This window comes from Prionailurus viverrinus, chromosome B3 (assembly GCF_022837055.1).
Source record: "Prionailurus viverrinus isolate Anna chromosome B3, UM_Priviv_1.0, whole genome shotgun sequence".
NCBI classification, from domain to species: domain Eukaryota; kingdom Metazoa; phylum Chordata; class Mammalia; order Carnivora; family Felidae; genus Prionailurus; species Prionailurus viverrinus.
The window spans coordinates 81605954-81631707 of NC_062566.1; the positions used below are offsets into that span (position 1 = coordinate 81605954).

The window sequence follows — 25754 nt, forward strand, 5'->3', positions numbered from 1 at the left end:
TGTTCATTTATTGGTACCTACTTTGTCTACTGAAAAGACTAAAATGAATAAGACTTAGTCCCTATCTTTGTAAATTACAATCTAGTAGGCAAAATAGATATGAAAACAGAAGAACGTCACACATTGTGATAAATGCCACTATTACCTGACTCTGCCTGGGAGAACTGGGCATAGGAAGTGACATTTCAAAAGCATTGAAAGATGAGTAGATGTTTGCCAGGCAAAGAAGGTAAGAGAGGACCCTCCAGGAGGTGGATTTCTCTGTTCAAAGGCTCACAGAATTTGAGAAGAGCATGGGATGTTTGAAGAAAAGGTGAGAAGGTCACTGTGGTGGTAGCAGAGGGTACGCAGGGGTAAACTTACATGAGGTGGAAAAGACTGAAGCCAAAAGAAGACCTGTCTGTGGCTTTGCAAAGGAGGTTAGATGATTTTTATAGGACATTTTCAGACGTGGAGGTGACTGAAACACCTACATTTTTGCTTTGTTTCATTTATTGTTTCAGGAAGATAACGCTGGGAGCAGTAGACACTTAGGTTTGAATAGGGACCAAGAATGGAAGGCAGGCCCTTGGGAATTGGTGATAAAGGCTGAATTAGGGCAAGGGCAGTGGGGGGGCAGGAAAACAGATTTAAGAGACATTTCCAAGGCAGACACAAAAGGGTATGATGATCATTGGCTATGTGCAGTAAGAGAGAGGGAAGAGTCAGGATGTCTAATTTGATGACTAGGTAGAGAAAACCAGGTGGACAAATACACCATGAATTGAAATAATCACATAGTGTTGCTAAATATTACCCATCAACTCCCAGATGTTCCCCTTTTTAAGTTATCACCTCACCTCAAAGGGTCAATAATATTCTGTTTTACACAACTGTGGACCCTATTCATAAGGCACAATAAGATTAGAATTTTTTCCCCTGTATTTAGGGACTTTCCAGTGGGACAAGCAAAGGAATTAGGCATTAAGTATATTCTCCATACTGTCAAGGCCCAGATTCGTTTCCACTGTCATAAATCATCATAATTAACAACCTTTCAACCAAATGGATCCCAAAGCACTTTCCAAATTATGCAACTCTGGAGGTGAATTGCCTTGGCTGTCCAACAGCTGTCAGCAGCACTCTACATCGGGGACAGAATGAGAGGGAGGATGCAGAGTCTCCAGGGAACTCCTAGCAGTATTTAGGTTTATGGAATGCAATTCCCCAAAGCAGAACTTGGCCCAGAACAGGGTCTCATCTACTCTTGGTAGAAATGCAGTAAAGCCATTCTTATTTCCAAATAGTCAACAGATTTCTCTTTCTTATAAAAGATACCTGTGAATGGAATCAATATCAGTCCTTTGCTCAAGAAATCAGTGATATATGTCAAATTACATTTCTTATTTTGGTAATGACTTCCTTAATGGTTGATCAGGGGATGGTTGGTTCAAGTGAAATCTCATTTCATTTTCACATATTAAGAGACCAATAAACAGTTGTGAAATTGAATTGAATCAGGCTGTCTGGAATCTCATGTGCTCAAATCCACTCTGGTTTCTGTTTAAGTTTGGGTTTTGAGGGGCCTCTTTGTAATTTGATCGAATTCTGACTTTTTGTCTCTCTCACTGTTAGTTCAGGCCTAGAATATTCTCTTAATTTTGTGCTTTTCCAACTAAGAAAGGCAGGGGATTTTCAAAGTTGTAAAATTAACATGGTGAATAATCTTGGAGCTTCTAATTTATTCTAAGATTTGGGATAAATACAAAAAATGATATAGCATGACATGTAATGTAAGATTAAAATAATTTTTAAAAAAATAATAAAAATAAAAATAAAATAAAATAAATTTCAAAGATCAAGTATGAGAATTTGAGTTTGCTTTGGACTACTCAGGTACATCCCCAGATAGTTCTCATTCCTTCCCTGTCTTCATCTGCTCATATGTATTTGTTCCCCTTTCATTTCATATGGAGAGGACCATGCGGAATACATTTATGAGACACTGACATAATGAGTCCTTTCATTTTTAAAGCATGGCTCTTTTGGACAGCGGGGGGATGAATTACACATTTTGAAATGTGTAATTCAAATGTGACACCTTGATTCAAGAAATTGGATATTAAGGAAATAGTGATGAAAGGGGCTTATATATTTACCTTTCATTATAAGCAAAAACTATCACTACTAGTCTGAGAATAATTCAAAATAATCAGTCCAGTTGACATAAATTATTTTACCAATACCATTCCTTTTTTTTTTTTTACTTTTTAAATGTTTATTTATTTTTGAGTGAGTGAGTGAGTGAGGGAGAGAGAGAGAAGTGGGAGTGGGGAAGGAGCAGAGACAGAGGGAAACACAGAATCTGAAGCAAGCTCCAGGCTCTGAGCTGTCAGCGCAAAGCCCGACACGGGGGTCGAATTCATGGACCGTGAGATCATGACCTGAGCCGAAGTCAGACACTTAACCAACTGAGCCACCCAGGCGCCCCCTACCAAATACCATTCTAAAATGAGAAGTAAGAACTTGGTTCTTTTCATATAAGTCCAGTGAAATAAAGTCTCTGGATTGCCTATCATATTCAAAAACTCAGCTAATAACTCTAAGTGATGCAAAGTAAAATAAGGTAGAAATGGCATTTCCAAAGCTTTGGGCTGGGCTATGCTACTATTTGATAGAATCTTTACCTCTGGTGGATCTTGAAAGTGAGTTATCCAGAGCTTATTTCCCGCTAAAATGCATGCCAGACATGTTAGGATCTATTATCATGTTCAGTTAATATTTTAGAATCAAAGGCTTAGGCTTTTTAAAAAGTTGAACTTATTTTACTTACTTTCAGTTACTTGTTACTTCACTGTTTAATTAAATTACCAATTAAGTAGTCTGAATCTTTATTGTTCTCTAGCTATGTGCCAGTCTTTGGGGGTCAAGTGAATGACAAATGGCTCTTACAGCCACAGAAGTTTCAGTCTCGTGTGGGTACAGGTAAGTAAACAGGTAATCAGCAATACTTTATGCACGAAGTGCTGTGATCAGGGAAAGTTAGTGGATGGTGCACAGTAGCCGGTGGGTACCTGACCCTAACATAGGAAGGGGAGAAGGCCTTCCAGGGGAAGTGATGGATAAACAAATACCTAAAGGGTAAGGTGTTAGCCCAGGGAAGAGGAGAAGGAATGAGGTGGAGAGAGACTATTCCAGACAGAAGAACCAGCATGGGCAAAGGCAGAAGGAAACAAGAGAGTGGTGTTTGCGGCACAGAGTTAAGGAGGAAGAATGACAGAAGAGGAGGAAGATAAAGCATGCAGGGGGCCAGATGTGACAGCCCTGTGAGAGCTGAAGACTGTGGGCTTTATCCTGAGAGCCCCAAAGATGGGAAAGAGGCCTAAACTTAATCCAAACAGACGTTATCCTGACTCTGTGGCTCAGAAAGAAAACAAGATATTCATGAGTGCTTCTAATCACTCCAACCCATATTTGCAAAGAATTAGCAATTGCTACCAAGGGCTGACTCCTTGCCAGAAATATCATGGCATTTTACGTATATGATAGTTAATACAACTGTCCCATTAGTTGGGTATCACGACCTCTATTTTACAGATTAGAAAAATATGGATCAGTTAAGTAATTGGTCAAGTCACGCTGTTACTAAGTCATACAGTCAAGATTCAAACCCAGGCCTGTCTTGCTCAAAAACTGAAATTCTTTCCACACTTTAGCTTGCTGGCTCCAGAAAGCAGTAGAAAAATTTGAAAGAAAAGTCCTGCCTGCAGTCCCTGTTAAGAAAAAAGCTTATAATCACAGAGAGCTACTCAGTCAGAACTCAGATTTGACCACCTTTTTCCTCCCAATCCTTCAGAAATGATGTTCACCATGGTACCTCCTAACCATCCTGGAAAATTGACTGATAGTGCATTGCTTTGTTATAACATATTATTTTCTCCATATGACCTGCACTCTCCAGGCATCTAATAGAGCTATAGTATAGGGCACAAAAGCCTACCAGCATCTCTGAATGGATTTTAGCACCATTCAGCCAAAAAAGAGAGCAGGGATTCTGCATCTTTTTAGGAAGCAATATTTTGGTCTTGATTATGCTCCATGGGACTCCTTCATTCACTACTAGAAATTCAGACTTAATGCATAATACAGGGACCATGGCAGGTGTCAGAGAATCCTGTTTTCTACCTATCCTTTCCCCCTACTAAAAATGTTAGTGGTGGAAACAGTGATTAAAGATTATGGCATTCTACATTCCTCTTCAAATAAGAGATACAATATGCATATGCTCTGTGCAGGGATTGCTTGGTGTCTCTATTTAAAGGAAAATATTCTGATTGTGAACAAGCTAACAGATGTTGGAGTCATTAATAGTTTATTAAACTTAGTCTTTTCTATGCACAAAATAAAGTATGTAAGATAACCTGGGAGCCATATGTGTCACATGATTTGTTACGGCCCAATCACACCTAATTTCAGTGGCTGAAGAAAAAGAGGCAAGCAATTAAGGGAGAGTTTGGTCAGCTTCTGTTCAACCAAGGACGGAAACCCGCACAGCTGGAGACAATTCTGAGCAAACTTGATCAGAATTCCTTTTACCTTAACTAGAGCCTGACTAACAAGTTGATACCCATGAGTTTCTATAGTCAAGCAGCAAAAACTTTAGAATGCAGAAAGTTACCTTGGAATATTCGATAGCTCTAAACCATGTCTTTTTAAGGAGCAGGGACACCTGTTAGCTTGGGATAAGGAAGGCTATTTTTTACGAAAAGTATAACTTTCTGGGTAACAAAATGCTGTACCTGGGTGTCAGGAGAATCAATCAGTTGAATGTGGCTGATTATAAAATAAACTGACAAACTAGAAAAAAAATAGGGACTAGAAAAACTATGGAAATTATTACTCTCAATGGCACAATATCTTGTATTCAAAATGTGGTGTTTCCTATAAAAAAAAAGAGACTTACATTTTAACGTGTGTTCTCCAAATGAGCAGCTAAGAGTCTTCTCTGAGTTGTTAATCCTCGAAACCTTACGAAGGGTTGCTTTATATATACTAGTTTGCTTGCCTGCTTGCCAAGCTGGTGACCACGTCCAAAAACAAAGTCTTTTCCTGGGATAGATCAGCTACTTTAAGGAGGTTTTCCTAATTCCCAAATAATGAACCCGGTACTCTGGAAGGATACCAAGCATATTAAACATTTGGAAGAGTTAGTGAAAACAGTTACATATTTTTTAGATAATAAAATGGATCTACCTCCCTCAAAACATGATTATTTTTGCAGTTGCAGACCTTAAGTCAAAGCCAAAAAGTATTGGAAACACAGTCACTGCTATCCAAATGAGCATGCTATGTATCCTTTCACGCACTGCAGGAGAAGGAAGGACCTACCAACCAAAATCACCTACGGCCCAGAACAACAATAAAAACAATGATAAAGTCCAATCTGTTTCTACCAGCTAGCAAAAGTGAACCTGGTTAGTCTGCATCAGCTTTGAAACACTCTTTCTAGATTCTACACCTTTTCTTAACTATACCATTGGTATTTCAGAAAAAAAAAGGAAAAAAAAAAGAAACAAAAAAACCTACCCCTAACAATTAGACACACCTGCTTCAAGTGCCCTGTGCTCTGTTCACACTTCATGGTGTATCTTAAAGTGACAGCATATTAAAATGTCAATGTAATTCCTGTGCATTATGTAGCTATAACAGCTGAAAGTACAATTAGAGTTCCTAGCATTATGTAACTGAACTGGACTCACTTAGAGGGCTAAAAATTCATATATTACATGAAAAATGTAATTGTCACAAGAGTATAAGAACTTACACAAATGGAAGCATACCTTCACAGAAACTTACAAATTCCTATGGCTTTTTGGTTTGTGTGTTTACAGTATGATCACGGTATTCTTTAGGAGTATACCATTATGTGTTAGCATAATACATGAAATTCTGGATAAGAAAATTGTCGCTCTAATATTTCCAAGACAAACACACAGCTAACCATACTCAGCTTTAAATATATATATTAAAAAACCATACAGGAAACACTGCTAAAATTTTACATGGAAACCAAATATACTGAATTTAAATATAATGAATATCATAAACATGAAATAGGATCAAATTGCCTCCATGCACCGAAAAAGGAAAATTGTAAATCTGTTAGAACATATATCCCTGGTAATAAATCGTGACATTCTTATTGTGAAACCAGGAGTGCAGCAAAGTACTTATACTGTAAGATCGTCTTGGTAGCCAAAATAAAATAGAATATTACAAAAGAATTTGGCACTACAACCAAAACAACAATTGTTCAAGGGGAAATCATATAATTAAATTATTCCTTTGAAAACTATAATGATAAGATACAAATCACAGTCCAGATAAATGTTTTGGCAGGGTTCTGCTTCCATTAAAATCTCCCAAGGACAATGCTAAAGTTGCAAAATCTGCAAAGCTGTCTGAGTCAATGTTGTACTCCAATAAAGCATTTTTTAATGTTTATTTATTTTGAGAGAGAGAGAGAGAGAGAGAGGGAGGATTCGAAGCAGTCTCTGTGCGCCGACCTTGCAGAGTCAGATGCGGGGCTCAAACTCACAAACTGAGATCATGACCTGAGCCGAACTGTGAGAACATGATCTGAGCCCAAGTCGAAGTTGGATGCTTAACCAAATGAACCACCCAGGCGCCCTCAAATAAAGCACTTCACAGCAGATTGAAGCCTTCTCAGCACAGAAGTGCCATCTTGCTCCCAAGAAGCCCCTCCTCCACTCATCGGACACGCAAACACACGCTTACTCCACTGAATAATTGGTTATAGGGGGAAATGCACTCTGATGGCTGTGGTTGCTCCAGCGTGGCTACCCTTGGTTCTGCTGGACCAGTGACAAATGCCACAGCTTTTTAATGGTCTGATCCCCGGGACTTTCATCAGCCAACACCCTATTTTTCAGAGGCCTTAGGTGTCCTCTGAGACCCTCCAACAAACACTGCTGTATTATGCATCTAGTGCTTTTGTTCCACTTGGATTAGAGAGCACAGTCCATATATTGTCTTTTTTTTCTTTCTTTTTTTTTTTACAAAAGTAGGTAGGGTGAAAATCTTTTAAATTATAGAAACCAGAAGTATATGTTGAAGTGTTCATTTCAACTCAGGTTTGACAACTGGTAGACTGATGTGGCCTGTGTACGTTTAAAGCAATATTTAAAGTTGGGATATATTAGTCCTTTATTTACTTATTCTTTCAGTTAACACTTAGATAATATCTCTTTGGTACCAGGCATCGTGCTATATGCTCTGAGTACAAATACAAATGTGAGATGATCTCATGTTTTGACAGAGAAGACTATAAAAATCTAACGATATTATTATTTGAAACACATATTATACACATTATAGACACACACATGCGTGTGACGCATGCACATGCTTGCACACACACACATGCACAATTTCATCCAGTGTCTTTCCATCTACAGATGTAGAAGAGTATTCACAGAAGAAGTTATGTCTGAGTTGAGTCTTGAAAGAGAGTCCCGCCAATGAGAAGCTGGGGAGAGTAATCATTACAAATATAAATAGTGTCTACAGTGCCTAACACAGAAAATTAAAGATGGAAGAAATCAGGGTTAACACAATTTAGCTTTCTCATCTATAGCTACCCTCTACTGGTAGGTCAAGCACCAATCCAGACAGGTCCAATGTAAAGAGTCAGACTGCCTGGGTTCAAATCCTGGCTCGCTCCTTAATTCCTTTCTTGCCCTAAGTTCCAAGTTCTTTATCTGTAAAATGGGGATAATAGTGTTTCTATTGTGGGATTTTGAAAGATTAAAACAGACAACATGGTCAAGAATTATACACAACACACAGTAAATGTCGATAAGATAGTTGTTAATAATTTTTATTACTATTATCACTATTAGGCGTAGTTACAGGTCATGTTTGGAAAATAATAATCTGGCACAGATAGAATGTATTTGCATCAAAGTCAGCAGATACAGCAGATTCTGAAAAAGGTAGGTTGGGGTCCTCTGAGAAAGACTTCTTACATTGGTGCAAAGGAGCCTGGACTTAACCTCATCCACAAAGTGGAGCCACAGATGGTCACAGAATTCAGTTAAGCACTTCCTAAGACACCTACAGTGTACAGAAAACTGCAGTGTAGGAGAATAATTGGTGTCTTTTCTTGGGCATGGTGCAAGGAGGGGAAATTCTGCCATCTCTGGAAACTACCACGGGGGAGTAATGGTAGCAGTTTGCCCAAGGTGCAGACAATAGGGGGGTGCATTGTCCACACAGAACTTTTTAAAAATAATAAGCTTTGACATAATTTTTATTATCCCCATGCCCTGGCAACTATGAACAATGTCAGTGATCAAATATGTTCTTCCCTGCTGAGCAAGCCACCTCTTCGGTATGCCACAGTTTGGTAGTTTGCTTTGTGAAACCTGAGGAGGATTAACAAGCACCCAGAAGTTGGGTGCCCATTAGTATTTCCTGACATTTAGGCATGAGTTAATTCAGGAGCAGGAAATGAACCCGAGGAGCAAACGCCAGACAGAAAATTCTAGTGGTGCCAAGTAGTTGGGAAAAGTTTGGAGCATTTTCCAAGGAGAACAAAGGAGGACACGCCCTCAAGGAGGTCCTGGGAAAAAGAGGCCAAATGACACTGGGCAGTGGGTGATGAAGAGGAAGACACAGACACAGAGAAGGCTTAAAACAATACAGCTTCCTCATCTGTGATTACCTCACCACTGGTAGGTCAAGTGCCAATCCAGAAAAGTCCAGCCCAGTGGTTTTCAGGAACCACTGCAGGAATCAGCATCACCTTGTCAGAAATGTCAATTATTGGCTCACAGCCAGACTGGCCGAATCAGGAACTCTGGGGTGAGGCCTAGCCATCTGTGTTTTAACCAGCCCTCCAGGTGATTCTGACACATACAGAAGTTTGAGAATCACAGATCTCGCCATCTGCACAGCAGCTCCCTGAACACAGTACTATCTCTCTGGTGTCTCACTGGTATATGTGAGATTTGCATATGACACTGGTGTATGTGACATTACATGTGACATATCAATATTTATGTCTATTAGACATGAGACCAATGGATTTGCTCTTTTGTTTAACCCAGTGGTTCTCAACGGGAGTGGAGAGTGATTTTGTCCCCCAAAGAATATTGGGTGATGTCTGAAGACATTTTGGGTTGTCACACTGGGAGGAAGACGCTACTGGCATCTTGTGAGTAGAGGCTATTGGCTACTAAACATTCTACAATGCTTAGGAGAGACCCCCCACAACAAGGAATTAACCAACCCAAAGTGTCAACAGAGCCAACGTTGAGAACCCCTGGCTAACCTTACAAAGAAAGCTGTTTCTTTAGGATCCCTATTAAGTTGGGGGAAGGAAAAGGCAGGGTGGGGAAATCGCCATCCAATCTGCTGTCTTTGAACACAAATCTTCCCTCGTGTGGTGAGGAATGTTTACTGATTGGTGACTGACTCTGTTTATTGTTGGTCTGTAAAGGAAGTAGGAGCTTTATGACCCTAACCAGGAACTGCCGTCTTTGTTTGCTCTCCCTCTCTTGAGCTGTCCTTCTGTATATTGTTTCTACCCTGACTTCATTCTTTGATTCTAAAGCAGTCAGGCCAGTCCTGATCTGGATCTCAAGTGAAGGCTTGAGTCCTGGTTGTTCAGACATGGTTTGTAGGAAATGGGGGTGGGGCAGATTTTGGAGATTGCTGATTCTGGTAGTGGGCACTGGCAGGGACAACTTCGCTGAAATGCCAAAGCCAAGGTACCACCCCCCTCCTTCAATTGGGAGAGGCCAGCGACGAGAGGGGCACTGGCACCGCTCTGAAGAGATCTGCAGCTAGGTAGGGCTGTGCTAGATGGGCATAGAGAGTGACCAACATGTGGAATCCCCGAGATCCCCACACCCTGGCACATTGCTGATACCGCAGAGGTGGGCACACAGAGATGATCATTGAGTGAATTCAGCTAGAATCTAAAGGAGGCAGGAATTGGGGTTAATTGTGAGGTAGAGGGACAGGAAGGGGACAGATCTATGGAGATTAGAAGCTGGGCACACAGAAAATATGAGCTCAGATGGAAAGAACAAATGAGAGTCACAAATATTTGGCTTACTTCTGTGTGTGTGTGTAATTTGGAGTAGGCTTGTCCACTGCGCTGTCCAAGAAAGCTTGCTGCCGGTGCAAAAGGACATTTAATTCCTATGAACAACTCCTGGCATCTTTTCACACGATGATTTTTACAGCCTTCATGTTTCCACGGGATCTTGCTGAATGTACCACTGTTTGATAACTCTATAGTGCACTCCAATAGCCAAATGGAATACCGTTCTATTTTAATTTTGGAAGGAAATTCTTTGTATTTAAAGTCTAAAGCGTGCTTTGTCTTATGCCTGGAGTCTGGATCTGCCTGGAGCTGGGTCTCCAGATTTCTTATCATTAGCTGTAGTGGAGATGAGCAATAGGGAGACTCTTCTGGACAGCCAACGCTGCACCAGCACTGGAAGCTCACTTCCTAAAGACACTGAGCTAGCCAGAGGCCCTCAGATGGAAACACCTTTCAGGCAGCACCACGGGAGTCTCTATTTAAACAGGTGACCTTGCAGACAGAGGCTCCAGATCCCATTACCGACTGCCCGGCTGAGAGGCAGATTTGTTTTTATGAGCTCTCAAGGCACACATTGGGGGCCCGGCGTAAATATGGAGAAAACTCGCTGAGACCTTGCTCCTTTTTACACATATTATAATGAAAAGAAAATTATGCGCAGGCTTTTTGAGCATAACTGCTTAACAGCAAATGGCCAGTGAGCAAAGTGGTCATCATTCGATTAAATATATTTTATCTAGGGGGATAAAAAAAGAGTATCAGATATTTCAGCCCTCCAGCTTCCTTCAGGGAATGGAGGAAAGAGGAAAACAGCTGCTTGTATATGAAGCCATTTAAGGGTCAAATATTGCTCTGCCCAGCGGTGCTGACATCACTTAACTCTCCCCAGGAGAGGGGCACTGGCGTCATTTGCTCGGCTGGCCGGAGCGGGGCCTGAAGATGGGCTGGCCACAGCTCCCATTTTGTTTCTCCTTGAGCACCTACAGGGTCAACAACTGCAAGTGAGCATTGCAATTAAGACTCTAAAACTTTGTTTTTATTGGCTTTTTCAGGAAATTTTTTTTCACAATTTATGAAAACACAATGTAGCCAGTAAGTTAAGATGTAAATGTGAGTTTCAAACTTTGCATAGTCATTAGGCTGATCATTAGTCATTTGTGGTTGACAAGGAGGGTTATAATTTGACACCTGGCAAAAATCAAGCACATTTCAGAGAATTTGGAACAGGGAAATGAGATGGAAAAAACACCCTCTTTTCCCTAGGAGGTCCCATGAAGTAACATTTGCAAACCGCTTTTCTCTCCACAGAAGTGAACTGCTGTGATTCAGGGCTGTGATGTCTCTCCATCTCTGACTGCTGGACACCACCCCCCCTCCTGAGCCTTGTAAGAACTGGCCAAAGAATCCAGCTTAGAAGGTTCCCAGAAGTGAACCTCTGGGAATTAAGAGAAAAGAGATAAATAACTCCTCAATCTGATGCTTAAGCAACAAGAGACCACCGGAAAGTTTCAGTGTCAATTCACAAAATATTTTCTGAAACATCATAGAGTCATGGGAGAAAGGAGTTTTAGAATGATAGAACCCTTAGTTCCTAACTTCTCCACAAAATTCCAGATTTTCTTCTGTCCGCTATCAATGACCATTTTCTTTTGTGTAATGTGATCAAAATATCGAACCCTGCATTTGTATTTTCTGACCCCCGACCTCTCACAGGTGTTCTGGCTCATTTCCTGAGAGTTATGTTTGATTTGGGAATGCTTCTCTCTTTTCTTCCATTCCCTTGTTACAGTTTGAAACCTGGAACACCCGCATACAAGACCCTGACTATCTCCCTGTGCTAACCCAAAAACACTCTTAAATGTTCTCTCAGAACTTGGCAAGCATCTGAACAGGGACAATTTTCTCACACTCTGGGAAATCAAAATGTACAGGAAGCGTTCTTTATACTGATTCTTTAACCTGAGGATAAATCTCAGGGTCATTTCTTTTTCTTTTTAAGTTAAACTTAATAGTTTCCCTTTTTTACTACAGGAAATCAATAAATAATCAAAAGGAAATCAAATAAATAATCTACTTAAGGTTTCAGTATATAACAAGGAAATACAAATGCTAATTTGAAATTCTTTAGGACTAAACATGAGCAAAAATCCAAAAATTATCCCAAAATCATTGCTTCAGAAGCAGAAATGAACATCTTCTTAATAAAATCTCTTTCTTCCAGAAGACACTAGAAAATACTACTTTTGTAAGCCATGCATTATTTTTGTTTTGAAAAGAAGTCAGAGCCCTACTTGACTCTACTATTCTATTAATCCTGGTTGTCTCTGAAAGAGATAAAGCTTAAGATCCATAATAAATCTTGATAAGAAAGAGATTTCTATGCCTTTTATTTCATTAAGAGGCCAATTAGTGAACTAACCAAAAGAGCTACCTTGAGGAATTCAACAGGCTCTGCTTACTCCAACTGGCATTATTCATTAAACACACTCACACACTCACACACTCACACACACACACACACACACACACACACACACACACACAAAACAACGCCCGCCCCTCTCCCCTGCTCCTGCAAACTAGCCTCATTAAGTTGTGTAGGTAAAAATAAGATTGTATGCACTAAAAACATTTCCTTAAGGAGTGTCCAGGTTGTCTTCATGCAACCCACCTGTCACCAGCATCATGCCCACCAATCCACAGGTCACCCAGGAGAGTGAGTTCTATTTCTAGCCTAGTGGGTGGGGATCATCCATGTGCTGGACTGGAAGAAAGATTGGTTAAGCTTTGGCAGAGGAGAATGGACAGGACTGAGAGAGGTTCAACTATCCTGAATCCAGATGACAACTTCTCCATGGCAGGATTACTAAAGGAGCAGCTGGTACAGAGGTCCTGGAAAATTCACTGGCACTGAATGAATATATGAATATAATTTCTAATTCTCTGTGGTAGAAAACAATAAACCACAAGTTAAGCATTGAAGAAAGAACAGCTTAGGCTATATAAAATGCCCAGATTATGTAGCCAAAGAAATATGTGAATTCCATAAAGTATGTGAACTGCTCTTGTGTGTAGTCTGGCTCAAAAGTCAGTCTCAGTGTTTTTGTTTGTTTTATTTTTCCAAACACAAAATTTTAAAAATATGTAGTGTCAACTCTTAAACTATAATCATTCACTAAGTATTTATTGAGCACCTACTTTATGCCAACACTGTTCCAGACATTGCATACATGGATCAGTGAACAGAGAAAGAAGGTGCTTTGCTTTTAGAAGCCTACATTCCAGTAGAGATGAACAAACAGTTAATGAGTACACAAGCAAATCAAACTGATGACTAGTTGCAACATAAGACTAGTGCAAAGATAAATAGGGTAATGAGAAATAGAGAAACACCAGAGGCCATGCTAGATGAGGCAGCCAGGGAAGATTCTAAGATGACAGCTGAACCTAGGTATGAAGGTTGAAGAGAAGCTAGTTATTCCAGGAAGAAGGGATATCAGGTACACAGGTCCTGAGACAGGAAGAGAGCTTGGCATGTTCAAGGAGTAGAGAAATCCCACTGCTGGATATGTACTATGATCACATTAACATTTTTTTAATGTTTATTTACTTTTGAGAGAGAGAGAGAGAGAGAGAGAGAGAGAGCAAGGAAGGGGCAGAGACAGAAGGAGACACAGAATCTGAAGCAGGCTCCAGACTCAGAGCTGTCAGCACAGAACCTGCCATGAGGCTTGAGCTCACAAACCATGAGATCATGACCCGAGCCGAAGTCGGACACTTAACTGAGCCACCCGGGAGCCTCCTAAGATCACATTTTTAAGCACTGACAACATGCCTTTGAAAACATAAAACATCTTATTGGAAGAAGCCTTGTGATCTCTTTGAGGTATACCCTTAATTTCCAGGTAAGAAATCAAGACCCATAGCAGTTTCATTGGCTCACTCATCTGGGGCCAACAGCATTGAACTGGAACACTGGTCTCCTGTCTTTATCTTCTCTGAGTTGATATGTGTTACTACATTCTCCCTTGACAGTGTCCACAAAGCCTGGAAAGCCTGTGCACAAAAAGGGATCATCTCTGCTAGCCTGTCCTTTCGGAATGAAAATGGGTCAGAATTGCAACCAGCTCCCACTATAGAACAGCTAAAGAAAGAAAATCAATACTTTCTTCTTACATATATTTACTTTTCAGAATGTAAAAGGGCACAAATAGATAACTTACATTCGAAAGCCTGTTTTCCTTCGAATATTTAGCAGCATTGAATTAGATCTGCAAATGAGACTTGTACCATGATGTGGTGCGTCTTTACATAAAAAAGAGAAATGAATATCCCAGATAGATTTTGATTACCCCAAATTGAGGATATTCAGTTTACTTTTCAATGGTTTTTGCTACAAAAGGAAAGTATGTAACCTTTTAAGTACACAAAAAAGTTTTACTGGAGAAAATATTCAATCACCCCCAAATGGGAAAATTTTATTCTGAAGGAACTTGGCACAGAGTATTCAATGTTGCATCCAGAGAATATACGGCTCTATTTATCATCTTGCAAACTTCTTCATTATGTCAAAACTAAATCTCAGCTGTGCCCTGACTGCAAAGCAAAAGCAGTACAGGCTATTTTAACCATCCCAACAAGAATATTTTGAGAATGAATCGATTTTCCAAGAATGTTAAACAATTTTACCAATTTTTGGTCAAGGCTCTCAGGTAAGATATTTACTACATTATCAGTCTTGAATTTATGTTTGTGTAAGGAAATTTATGATTTTTATTCTTGCTTCACAAAAAGGAAAAACAATCTTCTAGAATATCCATAACCGTAGTTTTCAGCTGTGCTACAATCCCAACAATTTAGATTTCATTAGGCTTGGTTCCCACTGTATGCTCAACTCAAAAGCAGCTTTCCCATGGGCATGGCTTGAGGTTCTAAGGTTCAGCTCACAGAGCTTTCACTTCTCAAGCAGCTTCTTTCTCAACACTTTCAAGTTTTCTCACGCTACAGGAAGAGCTTCCCCCATTGTACATGTCATGTAGGGAATATTCCAGTCCTTTTGAGATAAGCACTTGCTCTTTTTAAAAAATGTTTTTTAAATATTTATTAATTTTTGAGAGAGAGAGAGAGAGTGAGCAGGGGAGGGGCAGAGAGAGAGGGAGACACAGAATCCGTCCAGGCTCTGAGCTGTCAGCACAGAGCCCGACATGGGGCTTGAACTCACAAACTGCAAGATCATGACCTGAGCCAAAGTCGAACGCTTAACCGATTGAGCCACCTAGGTGCCCCAGGACCTGCTCTTTTTAATAGATGCAGATGAGAAGAAACACCCTTGATAAGACGATTTTATTTTCTTTTTTTTTTTTAATTTTTTTTTCAACATTTATTTATTTTTGGGACAGAGAGAGACAGAGCATGAACGGGCGAGGGGCAGAGAGAGAGGGAGACACAGAATCGGAAACAGGCTCCAGGCTCCGAGCCATCCGCCCAGAGCCCGACGCGGGGCTCAAACTCACGGACCGCGACACCCAGGCGCCCCAAGACGATTTTATTTTCACTGGTGGCAGACTACTTAGAGCTTAGCTAAAAATCATTTAAAATAATCATGGAAATCTACTCCCAAAACCGAGAGCACACTGTATATACACTGTATGTTACGTAAGTTGACAATAAATTATATTTAAAAAAATAGTAAAAATTAAAAAAAAGTATGATAGCCAAATAAAAAAATAAGTATGATAGCCAAATAAAAAGCAAACATTTCAAACTTTTGCTTTACTTCTTGAATTTAGAGCAAGGCCTTATCTCAAAAAGCCTTGAATAGCCACTGAAAATAGACATGGTATGAGTTCCAAATTCTCTACCCCCTCAAAATGTGTACTTAAAATAGAAGATTATCTGAGCAAACTTTATGATTGTATAAAAACGCTTAGAAAAACATCCCATTTGTTTTTAACTCAAAATAATCCAAGATCAGTTTATTTCATTCTCATATATTATAGTCTTACTACAGACTAACAGCCCACAATTGGAATTTAAGTCACAGTTAAGACAAAATACGTCATTATAGGGAAACATGTGATGGTCATTGGCTAAATAAGTAGATTAATGAAGCTTTGCAAATTTACAAACAATTGGATAAAACTCTGGATGGGGCCTGGGGTGGCGGGTGGGGAGAAACAGAGGAAATAGTTTTCATGCTGATGCTCATTTTAGAAGTAATTCACTTTCCCATGACAAAGATAAGAAAGCCATTTAAGAGTTATTTACCTTTCAGCTTAAAAAAAAAAAAGATGTCTGGAGAAGCCCACTGACAGGCATGAAGAATGTATAGGCTCTTTTCCTTCTCATCCTTCAGGCTGGGATCACACAGAAGGAGAAGCTTTTGCAGTTAAGCAGGAGGAAGAGAAAGGTATCAAAACGGAACACACGTTATGTTATTACCTAAGGGAGAATCTTCTAAGCCCATTTCATTAGTTGGAGAATAATAGCTACTGTACTTTAAACAAACACCAAATCTTTATTTTAAAAATTTAAACAAAAACACAAATGAAGGAAAGATTAAACACTTTACAGAGGTTCCACATTGTGAGTCATAAAAATAGCATGCTCCTCTAGGGAGTGATTTAAAAAAAGAATTCCGTTTACAAATAAAAAAGAAAAGAAAAAAGAAAAAAAAATCAGAATTAAGAGTTAAAGATTATAAAGTGAGTTACAGTTGATTTAACAAAATTGAGAGTTTTGTTATTTTATGTGGGAGGAACTGACTGGATTTTTTAAAAGGATTTTCTCCTTATTAATGAATCTGGAAAATAATTTTAGCAGATGGTAGCAAGAATCTTCTGCATAAGATCTTTGGGACTAAGTTTCCTCCCAATGTCTCAGAGCAACAGGTCTTTAGGTGTCTCACATTCTATCTCCTCCTCATCCTTGGGCCACTGGAGAAAAGATTAAAGCTACTTAGTAGCAGCAAAGACTGACATCCACCAAGTACTCTATAGGTAAGGAAACTATTATAACCAACCCAGCCGACGGCCTGGCTTTATGTCCAATGGAAGGACCACCAAATGATGTGAGGGAGGGAAAGACCTTCTACTATCAACCCTTGTGTGTTTTCCACAATTCTGATACAACACTTGTTATCCCAAAGAGAGGCAGGACCATTGTCCATGTAAATATGCCAGCAATAATATTAAAGAAATCTCTTCATTGGGTCACGGCCTAATATCCCTAAACTCTCTGCCTTTCTCCAGAAGGGCACACTGATCTAGGATGTAGACGTGCTGCATTCTAAACAGGGCACAAAATAGGATTATTTTTTCTAGTTTTAAGGTCATGCTTAGAGTCTACACGTCTTTTTAATTAAATCACTATACAAATGTGGGACCCTTTAAAGTTTGTCATGTGCTCACTGGCAATGACACATTTGATTTGTAATAAAGTACTTAGGTGGGAGCAAATGGCATTTTAAAGCATACATGGATTCACTTATGCATTCACAGCAATCCTACGAGGTAACAATGAGCATAGTCAATTTTCACCTATATTATCCATCTTGTGCACTGTTCTGATTTGATTACGCTAATAAATAAATCTTTAGTGATGACTGCAGGGAAAAGCATGACAATCAGCACAGAGTTGCAGCGTGGTCACCACCTAGTCCTTCCTTGCTTTCGATAACTACAAAAAGACACTGCAGTTAAGTAAAACACATGCAAGAAACCCTAATGTGGTCATGCAACTGCAAAAGGGAAGGTGGAGTTATATTCACAGGTATTCGGGGATACTGCGACCATTTCATACCATTATATGTTGCCATTGATTGATTTAGCTACAGTGACAAAGTCCCAATAAAAACATAGTCTATAAAAATGTGCTTCTACTCCTTGCTTGCTTTACTTCAGACACATTCTCTCCATGGTTAGAAATAAGCCATGACAGTGGTCTAGCCCCGAATTTCTACGGATGATGAGAAATCAGGCATAACCATGGTCTAACCCTGAATGTGATCTTAATGTTTTATACCACGGACAAATCGTTAACATATGGAAACAACCCTCTCAGCGGCTCTGTTACTTTTATTTAATCCTATAGACTCTACTGCCTCCCCTCTCTACTCCAGCCTAACTTTCCCTGCTGCTCTATTCCCATTTTGAAAGGATTCTTTTCTTCTTCTTCTTCTTCTTTCTTTTTTAAAGGATCTACTGGGGGAAAACATTCTTCGTTCCTTGTTTCCTCCCTGCTGTTCTGTGGGCCCCAATGCTGCTCAATGTCCCCACTCCAGTCTCTTAAATTAAGTGTTCATTTTCAAGTTCATGGCTGTTCCCTCCCTACTGCCATAAAGGGAGGCTGTGGATGCACCCCAGCTCTTTGCTCCTCACTCTCTTCTGGGCTCCCCACAAAGTAGCCTGTCTCCACAGCAGTCCTCAGATTTCTCTTTTTAATAAAGTTTGTGGCAGGCTAGTGCCTCTAAATCATTTTTACCCATCACAGCCATTTACCTTCTCTCTGTGACAACCAACGCTCATTCCTCTCCCATCCTCTGGCATTGATTTTTGGTTCTGTAACCTCACTCGGTAGGACAATAGATGTTTTTTTCTGGCTGTAGGTAATACTTTCCCATATCATTCTCACAAACCACAGAATGAGCTCTGCAGGGAACTTCTGTCCTTCCACTTTTATTCATTACGAACAAAAGCAGTTTACATAAATGAAACCAAGGAGAACCACAGGTAAATGAGATGTTAAACACACATCCACACATGCACAGAGGGGTGGGGGGAAGCAACTCTTTACATGAAAACTTTTTACAGAACTGCCTATAAGGGTATTCAGCAACATTTCCCAAAGGTTGACCCAGTGACTGGTCTGGGCTCTCTGCTTAAGATTCACCCAAGAGGGTGTTAAATATAACTATTGGTAGGTCCCACCCCTAGAGTTTTGGCTTCAGCAGGTCTGGGGTACGGGAGCCACCAACAGAGTGTAAATCAATCTCAACAACTTGAGTAAAAGCCCCATAAGCACATATAACAATGTATGGATGCCAAGTTTTCAACCCATGTGAGTCTTTAGAATTCACACAGTGATTAATATGTTTTGAGAGAAGTATGATAAGACTTTTCAGTGCAAGTTAAGTCCTGATGGGAGGAAGGATGGAAGCCAAGGTATGTACCGGCCGATCCACTCACCAGCAGCCTGTAACTGTATGTCTGTAATGAGATGTGGAAACGCCTCTCCCCTTCTTGCCTTCCCTAGCACCCACCAGAAAATGTGCCTTGCAGCTCTTTGACAGGACGCAGTTTTAAAAGATCAGTTTTTACAGGATCAGTAATTTATTTAGTTTGCACCTGATTTATGCCCCATTCAAAAATGAAACAAAAGTGATTAAAAATGACTGGGGGCAAAACAGAATGAACACCTTAGTAATGCTCTCTTCCTGAAGCACAAGGAACCATTTCCCTTCCAGGGAATAAAAGTGTGAAAGGTATATAAGCTAAAATCCCCTTGGACTGCGATATGGGTAAATCTTTGAAGCCTCTGATTGCCACTTTCTTCACACAGGTACAAACCTTCAAATGCATATGCAGTAAAATTCCCTTCCACTGAGGACCCTGCTTAATTGCAACTGTCAACGCATTCTAAGCAACAGTATTCTTCTTACTGAGGAACCACTGGACCACTTCTCTTTCCCCTTAAAGAATTTCTTTCCCATTGCATTCCAGACCCATGCTATCTAATCCAGTAACCACTAGCCATGTGTGGCTACACAGCATTTGAAATGAGACTGACTAGTCAGTATTTAGATGTGCCCTAAGTGTTAAAATATGCACCAGATTTCAAGGGTTAAGTATTTAAAAATGGAATGTAAGGGTGCCTGGGTGGCTCAGTCGGTTAAGCGTCTTGACTCTTGGTTTCGGCTCAGGTCATGACCATGAACCTGTGGGTTCGAGCCCCGCATAGGGCTCCACGCTGACAGCACAGAGCCTGCTTGGGATTCTCTGTTTCCCTCTCTCTCTCTGCCCCTCCCCTGCCTGGGCTCTCTGTCTCCCTCAAAACAAATAAATAAACTTAAAAAAAAAAGGACATGTAGAACCTTGGGCAAATTATTTTCAAACAAAGACTGTAAAATATCTCATTAAATTTTTAAATTGATAAACACATTGCTATGACAATGTTTTTGGATACATGAGGTTAAACCAGATACACTGTTAAACTTAATTTTACCTGTTTCCTTTTACTTTTTAAAATGTGGCTATTAGAAAACTTAAAATCATATGTGTGTCAGGAATTTTATTTTGATTAGCCAGTGCTGTCCTAGATGAAGTCTAGCATTTTGCTTTCTATCTTGAAGCTTGTCACACATGCTCTCTGAGGACCTTCAGTCCCCTGTGGGTTCAGCCCACCCCGCTTTCATTTTGGCACACCTGTTGGAAACCCTCTCGCCTCACTCTTCCCTAATCCAGTCTCTGGAGCTGCACTACAAGCCTGAGATGTTTCTGCCCACCATCCTATCAAGTAATATCTCCTCTTTTATTTAAACAGATTCTTACTTCCCTCCTCTTTTATGAAATTTTATGTCTTTTAATGACAACAGCACAGCTCCTGGAGGCCAGGCACGATGCTTGCTGTGGCACACAGTCCTAAATAATGTCAGCACATAGCCCTAAAATGATATGTGGAATGATGTCAACAGGAACGCATAGACGAAACTGATGCTCTCCTGCCCTCAGACCCAGAAGGACTATCTACTTGCAAACACCCTCTGAGAAAAGATTTAAATGTAGTGCTCATATAACACAAGTCTTCCGGCTTGGAAACTTGAAACCGCCTGATTCCATATTAAACATTTCCCCTCTCCCACACTTTTTATTTTCCCTCGTATTTCCCTGACTACCTTACAAACTCCATTTGTCTTTGTAGTCCCTTTTCCTTTGCTGACACAGTATTAAATGCCATGTGTGTGTGTGTGTGTGTGTGTGTGCGTGTGCACTTTATATATATATATATATATATATATTCATATAAACATATATGCATATATAAATACCATAAATATGTATATCCCCATTCATTTCTCACAATAATGTACATACCATTATTGTTCCTATTGAAAGCTTAGGAAACTTAGGCACAGGGAAGTTTAGTAACTTACCTGATGTTACACAGATAGTAAGTGAAGAAGCAGGATTTGAACCCACGCTGCCTAACTCTAGAGCCAGAGTCCTTAACTGCCAGGTTATCCTGTCTCAGGGAGAGTATACACAAACACCAAGGCCCATGTAAGCTTGAAGCTGCTAGGGCCATCTGGTGCCAAGTGAGAGAAGCACCCTACCCCCAAATGAATCCTATGCAGGAAACGGAGAGTTGAAGGGAGACAGAGAGGAAGAGAGAGAGAGAATGAGAGACAATATGAGAGAGATATGATTATTTTATTGTTTTTGTTTATTTATTTAAATCCTTGGGAGAATACAAAGCTAGAAACTAACTTTGGTCTTTCTAATTATACAAGGACATAGAGTCTTTTGTCATTTATAGTTATGTGTTCTTAACCAGAAGGTTAACCCACAATTGTATACAAAGTTCTTTGCATATAACTTTAAAAGAACCATAAAATAATGTATAGGCCTATCTATAGGAAGAATCTCAAAAGAGACCTTGATTCTACCTAAGTGTCATGTACATAATAGCATCTCAGTCAAGTCTCCTCAGCTAACATAAGGTGGGACACTTACAGCAAGGCAGTTGCCATGTGGCTAGCTTATGCTAACATGGGTCTATCCCTGGAGCTATACTTCTATGAAGCAGATACACTAGTTCCTATATTAAGCCAGGTGCCACAGTGCCTAAAATCCCTTCATAAAAAAAATTATTAATTATAACTTCTAATCATCTTTTAAAATGCAGAGTGAGTTCTTACAAAATTAAAAATGCATGCTTGAAATGTAAGTGCCCATCAATGGATGAATGGGTAAAGAAATTGAATACACTATATACAACAGAATATTATTATACAACAGAATATTATTCAGTCATAAAAAAGAAGTAAATCCTGCCACTTGTGACAATGTGGATGGATCTTGAGGGCATCACGCTAAGTGAAATAAGTCAGAGAAAAACAACTACCGTATGATCTCACTTACACGTGAAATCTAAAAAAAGAAAAGAAAAAGAAAAAAAGAGAAAAAATGAAATTTATAAGTAAAAAGAACAGATTGGTGCTTGCCAGAATCTGGGGATAGGGGGTGAGTGAAATGGGTAAAGGGGGTCAAAAGGTACAAACTTCCAGTTATAAAATAAATGAATCCTGGGGACGTAACGTGTATCATGGTGACTACAGTTAATAGTACTGTATTGCATATTTGAAAGTTGCTAAGAGAGTAGATCTTAAAAGTTCTCAGCACAAGAAAACAAATTTGTAGCTATGTATGGTGTTGGATGTTAACTAGACTTATTGTGGTGATCATTTTGCAATATATACAAACATCGAATTATTATGTTATATACCCAACACTAACATAATATTATATCAATTACATCTCAATCAAAAAAAAAAAAAGGAAAACGCACACTTATGGCATCTCTTTCTCCAAATCTCACTAGAATGATGGCTTCTCAGTCCTGGTTCTGTTTGTCTTCAGACCCATTTTCTTGTTCCCTTGTTCTGTCCTGCTTTATTATGCAAAAAGACTGCCTTCTGCTAGGCTGGGTTTCCTAGGTTTCCACGGTTTAGCAAATAGAAGCACTGGTGGGAGACTGAAGACTGGGGAGAAATGAGAAAGTAGAGGATTTTTCTCTCTGTCTGTCTGCCTCAGGTAGTGAACCTGGCAATGGCTGGGGTTCCAGCTACAACTACACAGATCTACTATGGTTCCAGCTTCACCAGGTAACCCTGGCCCTTGGGCTCAGGTAATACCACCATCTCCCTTGGCTCTCAGCCTGGGGTAACAGAATTGATCATTTACAAAGTTAAAAAAAGGAAAAGAAAAAGAAAAAAAATCTCTGTAAAGGATGAGTTTGGAAATGTGTTTTCATTCCACAATGAAAAGAATACAGAAATAGAATCCAAAAAGAAAAGACTAAACTCCAAGAAGTAAAAATTTAGTTTGCTATACTTCTGCACATGAGATATTGTTGAAAATGAGCCATTTCCATACTCAGGTTAATTCAGAGTACTGCCTTTTAAGTAATATTATCCAAGGATAGGCAAAAACAGCCCACAAAACAACTCTGAAGGAAGTGAGGTTTGGCATGGTGTATGTCATCTCCCACTTTGACAATGCCTACAACAATTTAGAATCCAGTGCCCCTGATGTCATTAAGGAAGGTGACATGTTAAAATTACCAATGCTGCATGGTTTCATATGTTATCTCTTACAGTTTATAGTTTATCTTATTTAGAAATGTAGTCATCTCCTGTACAATATAATGGTGAAGTGATTTCAGCATTTAGTCTGTCCTATCTATTCCCTGTCACTTCTGTGTTAGTACCCAGTGAGATAGGCTGCCAATCTTTGCATATTCTACTTCTGTTGCAAAGTCAGTTGCACGTTAGTTTGGAATTTCAGTTTACTCTATGATTGTGTCTTTATTCAATATACTTTTTATTGCTATACAGGTCAAATATCATCCCATATCAAATTCCCTTCTTCTTCAGGGCACCTGGATGAATTATATTTTCCCTCCCCTCTGAAGTTAGACAACAGCATGTGACTAATTCCAATCAATGAATGCTATTTTCAAAATATCCATGTAACAAAAAAGATGTAAAGCCCCAGTTACTTGGCACATCCATTTCAAGAAGTATGCTATTCAAACCCAGTACCATGAAATAATATAATTTTTGAAACTTACTGTGATGAAATTCCTACTAACTCATCAGACTGTGAGCTCTTTAGGACAGAGCTCGCCTGGAACCCACAGGCACTAGATACTTAATAAGTAAATGAATGAATGATTGTGTGACTGAATGAGTGACCATAATTTCAATATCATGTCTTATTTAAATCATTCTTATTTCTCCTCTGGGCTCATTCGAACACGTCACCAATTTAGGAAATTAACCTTAAAAAAACCAGTTTATTCCTCAGTGAGGCTAGAAACAATATTCTGGCTTTTCAAAGGTTGGCATGCAGTCTAAGAAGGAAATGCCAGTGAGTTTTGCTTTCTGTTTCTGCACACTGTAAAAAGATGGGCCAGGGAGTGCATGCAATTTTACATTTGAATGTAATTGTGGTTTTCTTTCTCTGTTTGGGTTTGGTGACTTGAGGCTGTAATGGACTGAAGGTTTGTGTCCCCCCAGATTCATATATTGGACCCCTAACCCCAGTGTGATGTTATTTGGAAATGGGGCCTTTGGGGAGGTAGTTAGGTTTAGGTGATGTCATGATATTAGACTCGGTGGAGTGCTGATAATGGGGTTAGTACTCTGATAAGCAGAGGGAAAGATATCAGAGCTGCCTCTCTCCCTCAAGTGAAGACACAACAAGGAGGTGGCTGTTTACAAGTCAGGAAGAGGGCCCTTACCAAGAACCAAATGGACTGGCACTTTGATCTTGGACTTTCCAGCCCCAGAATTATAATAAATGTCTGTTGCTTTAGCCATCCAGTCTATAGTATTTTGTTATAGCTGCTCAAGCTAAGACAGGGCCAAATTCTCATCTTCTCTCATTTAGAAATGCAATATTATTTGCATGTCACAGCCTTGCTTTCAGTAGGCAGCTTAAGATTCTGCTGCCTCTTTAGGGAAATTAAGCAACATGTCCATTCAATGATCAGCCTGACTCTTCAAGTATTTTCTAACTTCGGCAGTGAGGGTCTGTTCAACCATCATTGGTTGCAAGGCACTGTTTGCTATTGAGCTCCAATGTAGGTACGCTGCTCTTAGGTTTGACACAATGCAAATAAATGGAAACTTTCACTAAACTCTAACAGCTTCTAATTTAAAAAATAGAGAGCTCAGTAATTCAGCCACAGATTTATTTTTAAAAATGCTCTAGATCATAGTAAAACCCATATGAATTTTTTTCACTTTTTTCACATGGTAAATAGAATTATTACATTGCCCTGATTTGCATCTTCCTTTAAGAGCAAATGCATTTTCCTAGAAATATGGCATTTTGCATTGGCAAACGGTTGCCACTTTAAACACTATTTAAGAAGTTTACTTGAAATTTCATCTTTTTTAAAAAAAGCATTTATTTATTTTTGAGACAGAGAGAGACAGAGCATGAATGGGGGAGGGTCAGAGAGAGGGAGACACAGAATCCGAAACAGGCTCCAGGCCCTGAGCTGTCAGCACAGAGCCCGACGCGGGGCTCAAACTCACGGGCCGCGAGATCATGACCTGAGCTGAAGTCGGCCGCTCAACTGACTGATCCACCCAGGCGGCCCAAAATTTTGTCTTTTTTAAAAAAACATTTATTTATTTTTGAGACAGAGAGAGACAGAGCATGAATGGGGGAGGGTCAGAGAGAGAGGGAGACACAGAATCCGAAACAGGCTCCAGGCTCTGAGCTGTCAGCACAGAGCCCGATGTGGGGCTCGAACTCACAGACTGCGAGATCGTGACCTGAGCAAAGTCGGACGTTTAACTGACTGAGCCACCCAGGCGCCCCGAAATTTTGAAGTCTCACATCAAAATGCT

At 39.8% G+C, this 25754-nt stretch overlaps 1 protein-coding gene across 6 annotated transcripts in view; it reads right to left on the reverse strand.

Annotated features, from left to right (window-relative positions):
- Positions 1 to 25754, reverse strand: part of SLC25A21 (solute carrier family 25 member 21) — a 486715-nt gene that overhangs the window by 168754 nt on the left and 292207 nt on the right. The gene's annotated exons all lie outside the window — the stretch shown is intronic.